Source organism: Haemaphysalis longicornis, unplaced genomic scaffold (genome assembly GCF_048455015.1).
Source record: "Haemaphysalis longicornis isolate Haplotype H1 unplaced genomic scaffold, Haemaphysalis longicornis Haplotype H1 scaffold_3, whole genome shotgun sequence".
Taxonomy (NCBI): domain Eukaryota; kingdom Metazoa; phylum Arthropoda; class Arachnida; order Ixodida; family Ixodidae; genus Haemaphysalis; species Haemaphysalis longicornis.
Genome location: NW_027526335.1, coordinates 100,522,324 through 100,529,432, shown reverse-complemented (window position 1 = coordinate 100,529,432; position 7,109 = coordinate 100,522,324). Strand labels below are relative to the sequence as shown.

The window sequence follows — 7,109 nt, the reverse complement described above, 5'->3', positions numbered from 1 at the left end:
CTCCAATCTCCTTCTTTCTATTCTCTCTCTCTCGCGCACCTTGTCTGACCGAGTCTCACCCTCTCTCACCCAAAATTTCGGGGCCCGGCCGGCTTCCCCGCGTGGCGCGGACTGGTTACGAACGGCGTGGTCAGCATCGCTTTGTGGCCCCGAAACAGGCCTGCTCTTGCTCCGATCCGCAACGCCGTCCGAGGAAGAAATCTTGGTGCGCGCTGTCTCACGGTCGCGTCTGCGTACGCCGCTGGACGACAGCAGACTGCTAGCCGTTGTGCGCTGAACAGTTCTCCACGTGTGGGCACAAAGCTCGAAGACAATGTCTCTAACGCAGAGGATTGCGGCGCCAATCATGGACTGGTACAAGTACGTGAATTCTTTCCGAGACCCCCGCACCGAAGGATGGACGCTGGCTGCCGACGCGAAGTTTGTGTTTCCGCTCCTCTTTTGCTACATCTATGTCGTCAAGGTTGGCGGCCCGCGATGGATGATGAACCGGAAGCCATTCGACCTTAAGCCCGCCATCATGGTCTACAACTTGTCCATGGTGATCGCCAACGTCTTCTTCTTCTACCAGTACACCCGACACTCCTACCTCGGAGGAGGCTACAACGTGTTCTGCCAGGGAGTCAGTTACTCCCGCGACGAGAACGCTATGACCATCCTCAACCTGACCTGGTGGTACCTGTTAGTCCGCATAGCCGACTTCTTCGACACCCTGTTCTTCGTCGCGAGGAAAAAGTTTTCCCACATCACCGTGCTGCACGTGCTTCACCACTTTCTGGTCGTGCTCAGTGGATGGCTGTGGATCACGTTCGGCTGTGACGGCCAGGTGTTGATGGGCATCTGCTTCAACTCGTTCATCCATATCCTCATGTACTCGTACTACTTCCTCGCTGCCCTGGGGCCCAGGGTGCAGCAGTACCTCTGGTGGAAAAAGTACCTCACCCGGCTGCAGATCTTCCAGTTTGTCTTCCTCACAATTCACGTGTCCATACCGATCTTCTACGACTGTGGGTACCCCATTGTTCTCACCGTGCTCGCGTCGGCGCAGGGAACACTGGGTGTGGTGCTTTTCATTAACTTCTACATCAACGCTTACAGGCACAACGGCAACATGGACTTCTGCACCATGCAGGGAAACAAGAAAGATTGATTCTACTCAGTACCCATGGTTTCTCAGTCTCCGCCACATAACAGACCTCCTGTGCGTGCTTCGGCTTCTCAATTCTTCCAAGCTGTGCGCACGCAAGTCTGTTGGAGAGAATCCCACCGCAGCGGCTTCCTGAGACGTTCCCAAACACCGTTGAGCGGCGGGTGGGTTCCTGCTTATCGAAGCGCCTATACGTAGGTTGCGTATTTATAGCGGGTCAGTATTTTTCCTGTACTTGCGACCATGTTCATTGAGCTTTCCCTGCAGGTTTTTATGTGGTAGCGTGTCTCTCTTAACTTTGTTTTGTTGTCTACACCACTATCAGTTTAACCATTGTGTTTGTCACTCGCTCTCGACGCACGGAGACGACTACCTATTGCAGTACTTCAACAGAGGCATTGTCTTTTGCAATTGTTTAATCATTGCGAGAGGAGAGTTACTTCTGTGGAATGTGGTACTTGTTACTCTACGAAGCCGCTAATGCTATTCCAGCGCAATTACATCATTGTTGGCAGAATGCTGTTTAGATCTCCGGTAAGTTAATGCGTTTCATTCACACAACAGTCGTATCGTTCACATTGAGAAACGATATGATTCCGTGCGAGCTGCACTATATTGTAATTAATAACTAACGTAATCACAATGACTCAAAGGGAAAAAACGCTGATGAGATTTGACTTACAAAAAAGAACTGAAGCATCTGTTTCATTTTTAAAGTTTCTAAATCCTTCGTTCAAGGAAATGAAAAATTTACAAAAAAGTAGTTCACGCCTCAATCTAGCTCATTCACAGTAAAGGCTAGTCACCTGATAATTGATAATTTGTACAGACGGTTGTACCTATTCCAAGTCATCGTTACTGTTTAAAAAACGCTATACGTGTTAATACCCCATGTTGTAACTGCCCTTAAAAATAAAAATTGAGACGCTCATATCAGCAAGAATCATCTCACTACATGAGGAAATATTACAAAAATGTGCGCACCGCTTCCCCCGTGCTTAGCATTGTGGATGCGGAACGTAATATGAGGAAGAAATACCGGGCGTACCAAAGGAATACGACGGGAAGATTTGGTTCTTTCTCCTAATTAGTGGAAGAATTCGAAACGGTCAAAAATTGTGAAAAAGAAATGTTGATCACAAGCCAGTTTCGGAAAGGATTTGAAAGAAAAGAAAAAAAATCAGAAGGCACTCACTCAAGGCTGTCGCTTCTGCTCTGAGAATTTTTTGACGTTGCGCAAGATACCTTGTTTTGGTCACCAGAATCACTTCCTCGACGGCGTGGAGCCTACCGAACCACATGCGGAATTCCTTGCTCCAGGGCTCAGTTTGTTCGATGATCACCCTGACCGTGCGGACCTTGGCACCGTTGCTTGCCCCGAATCTCTAGTAGGAAGCTTGGAAAGAATCACCGTTTGTACAGAATACTCGGAAGACCCCAGGTGGTGAATTAGGGGTACGATGGGAAAGGGAACTGGGAAGTCGGATCTTTCGGTCGACCGCATATATGCTTCTATGAGCAATCCGCTCGCCTACGAGGAAGTCCCTGGCACCGATATGTCTGCGGTGCAGTTGCTTCTCGAAGCAGGAGAGGTTTCCAAACATCGTCGCGTTGTGCAAGCGGAGCCGGATTTAGACTTCCGTGTACATCGATCAATGATACGACGGAGCACGGGAGACGTAGTCAGGCGAAATCCACGTTTGTGTGTCTGAGGACAACGAGTGACGGCCTTAGATCGACTTTTTCGGGTCACTAGCAAATGTCTATTTTCTGTTTGGTCTGGCGCTGTTGCCCTTACTGACTTGTTATTATTTTTTTTATTTCATTATTATTACTATTATTATTATTATTATTATCTTCATCATCATCCGCCACTGTTTCGTGAGAAGATAAGTGGTTCCGTTCTTGCAAAAAACGCGGGTGTTGCATTTCTTCCCACAACCACAATAAATGCGGAAGTTAGCCGGACCCATGAATTACCACTGGTGGTCGTCATAATTTTCTGGCCAATTAAAAGGGCGATGTTGACCTTGGAGTTGGCCCGCAGTTCTATTGAAACGATTCAGCTAAGTTGTTGCCACTATGCCTCCTTTTTTTAAATTGAAGGTTTAGCGGTGAAATTTAACGGCGTATTATCCCTTAATCATATTCGGCTGGTCAGGAAGAATTAAGGGTACATCACGAACAGTTAAGAACAGGTCATACCCCTCGAGGCGGAGACGAAACAATTGCTAAAACCAGATTTTTCTCAAATGTGTATGAGTGAAGACGCAGTGAGAAAAAAAAAATTACACCATCTTCCCGTAGGGGAACCCTGAGTAGTATGCAAAGCAGCCATGGGGTCGATTCAAGTGCCCATTAGTTGTCAGTTCGTTATTTCCGTTAGGTTGAGGTACGTAGCTACCGTTATATTTACAGTTTGGTTTTTATAGTAACTACCACACTTTCCCTTACCGTAACTACGAAATGGGAAATTGCGTTGAACCCATGGCTGTTTCGCATACTACTCAGGGTTCCCCTACGGGAAGGTGGTGTAATTTTATTAGATGCGGCGGGGCTATGTCCCTCCCTTGTCGTTGTTGCGCCGTCCACACCCCCACTGCGCATGCTCGGCTTGCTGAACGCCCGGTGGTGTCTTACCCTTTAATGGCTCCTGGAGCGACAGCGTTACCGGTGTCTTCCTGGGCCGGTCCGAGATGAGCCGAGCATGCGCAGTGGAGGTGTGGACGGCGCCACAAGAGAGGGACATAGCCCCGACCATGAGATGCTGGAGCGACAGTGTTGCCGGTGTCTTCCTGGGCTGGCACGAGACGAGCCCGCTTCCCCTTAAAGGACTCCTGGAGTGGCATTGTTGCCGGAGTCTTCCTGGGCCGGTCGATGGACGGACGACGGACGATGGACGACGGAGCAGAGAGCAAGAAATGCTTTGCATCTAAAAACGCTCTCGCGTAACAATTTAAATTCCCCGTCTTAGCCAGTGTGTCGCAGTCCAGACATGCGGGATAACTAGGAAGGGCCTCCACCGGCTTCAGTATCGTGAGAAACCCGTAAGCTTAGCGCGTAAATAGCCGAAGATAGGAAATAAGTCTTGCTTTGGAATATGGAGCCCATGCTGATGGCCCTCTGGAGGTTTTATTCTGCGTTGTTCAAAGCTACTCGCGCTTTCATCAGGACTACTGAATTTGTGATTCCGCGACTTTTACCGGTGACTACAGTGACATAATTTCTTAATGCTCGAGAGAACGGGACGGAAGAAGACCAAAAGACAAGTTCCAGTGCTCACAGTGACTTGCGCTTGTTCTGTGTACGCTTCTCCTTTGGGCTTAGTTTCTCCTGTTCTCCGGTCCGTTAAAAAAAGTTTGTCTCACAATCGTAAAAAAAACTAGCCAAGATTATTGGTGTGACCAGACAACAGAGCGCAGCATACTCCTTGTTCTTATTGGCGTGCTAGTCCCAGGGAATTGCTCTTGGGATGCGCCATTTGCAAAACGTGTCCGATTGTGGAGGAGCGCAGGTCATTAGGGCAACGAGAGACCGTATGCATTTCTGCGTCATTTTTGCAAAGTTAGAAAATTAAAAGGGCACAAATGCACGCGCCTTGGGAGGGGACCGAGCACGTGTTTTCCTCTATTTCGTTTCGTTTTGTAACACTCAATGAATGTTTAACGTCATTCGAAAGAATTGAAACCTGGACTTCAATTTGATTACTTAGGGTTCTATACTGCTATATCCATACATACATACATACATACATACATACATACATACATACATACATACATACATACATACATACATACATACATACATACATACGTACATACATACACACATGCATGCATGCATACATACATGCATACCTACATGCATACACACTTACATGCATGCATACATGCATACACACATACATACATACATACATACATACATACATACATACATACATACATACATACATACATACATACATACATACATACATAAACACATACATACATACATACACACATACATACATACATACACACATATGTATGTATATAGACAAATGGGGAACAGATGGTTTGTCATGTATTCTTCTTGACAGAGACTACTCTTGACGTATTTGAAGGTTATTAAGAAAGTGGAAAAAATCATGCTCGCCGGGTGGGACCCCATCCCAAGTTTGTGGGTGCGCACATTCATGCCTGTGCGCATGTACACGTGTGCAGATTTGATGCCTGAGCATCCAGCGGTGCATTTATTCAGTGCAAGTTCATTGTGTGCTGTCTCCGTTACGCAGTAGTGGCCAAGCCTGCTCCCTCGGCACGACATCACTGAAAGCCTCTTCTGAAATCTTCACAGGCTGAGCTTTCTGTTTTTTATGGTCACTCATGCGTATTTTGGAGGCCACGCCGTCACGGACACGCAGCCTTCCTCTTCGTGCGAATGCTCCCGGAAACATGTCGAGATAACAAAAAAAGAAGAGCCCTGAAGCGCTCACAAGGATTATCTGCACCGTTACCCGTCAGCACGCGTACACGCGCGCATCGAGTCGCAAAGGCGTGATCGCTAGCCCGGCAGGTTCAACGCACGCGCGGTCGACGCAAGCGGCGTCACGCGACGTTGGTACCGGCCAAGTTCGTCGGCGCCTGCGGAGGACAATGAACGATCGGCCTTGCCGGCGACCGGGGGCAACGTTGCCGCAACGGCGAGCTCGTTGCGCCATCGCTCTGGCATCCGCCGCGGTCGAAGAAGCCGCCAGCACCGCCGCTCTCCTGCACAGCGGGCGCCAACGACGTCGTTTCGCGGTTGCTTCCTCCTCACGGATTTCCGCGGCTTCTCCTTCGGAGGAACCGGGCCACGGGGTCACAGAGCGCCCGTAGACCGGCACCGAAGCTCTTTCCTGGAGGCCGAGTGTGTGGGAAGGTCGGCCACGCGGAACTGAGGCAGAACCGCCTTTGTTTGGAACCAACCTTCCTTCTTTATAATTGCGTGGGCGGTAGCTGCGTTAGGGCAACATGTGAATCGTCGGTCATGGCGTATCTGTTGCGACGAATTTTTACATGTACACCTACAGAAATGTGTGACGCTTAAAACCAAAGAAATGGACATGGGCTGGCCCTGTAGTGTGAGGAACCGACAACCGGTGGACGATTAGGCTTACAGAATGGATACCAAGAGAAGGGTACAGAAAGGAAGGCAGTAACACGATGGAGGGATGAAATTCAGAACTTCGGGGGTAAACTGCGGACTCAAATAGCACAGGAAAGGAGCGATTGGAGGTCAGTGGGGGAGGCCTTTGTCCTGCAGTAGACCTGATCATGCTGATCAGGCTGATGATGATGTTGATAATGATAGAAGGATTCTGCTACCTTGTTGAAGTGCCGCTTATGACACAAGCGGACTGCTGAAGCACGCGAGGCTCATAACAGAAAGTCACAAAAAAATACGAACAGGTATGAATCTCTATGACGCGTACATTTCTCCGGAGATCTTCTTTCTATTATAAGGGTTCCACTGACGGTAAGGCTGCAAAAAAAGTAAGTTCATAGATGCGCTCACGAATGACGTCCTGCTGGGTAATTGTAAGTGCTATACCGATTTTATTACCGCTTCTGCTGCTTTTATCCCCTTTTAGAAGTTGGGAACAGACGGAACGCCTCTTCGATTACTTACGTCACCGTCTGAGCCTTCACCTTATCGTGGGAGGACACGTACACCAGCTGCTCAGTGTGACAAAACAAAATTCAGGGTAACGTCTGTTTTTTCGGAAGCAGTGGTATACTGCTCAGAACAAAAACAAACAAAGCAGCTAAGATGCAAAAAACGTCTTTATTGACATAGAACATATACTGATGAGGTGGAGGATATTGGCCCCTTTTCTTTTCGGGTATAGCAGTGTGTCATCTAACAGATGGAAGAACGGAACTGTGAGTGTTCTCCGCAAAAGGGACAGCGATGCCCCCTCTTATACTTTGCT

General features: G+C 48.3%; 1 pseudogene; it reads left to right on the top strand.

Moving 5' to 3' along the window:
* The first annotated feature begins 313 nt into the window (after positions 1–313).
* On the top strand, positions 314–1,150 carry LOC144175353 (very long chain fatty acid elongase AAEL008004 pseudogene; annotated as a pseudogene).
* The last annotated feature ends 5,959 nt before the right edge of the window (positions 1,151–7,109 follow it).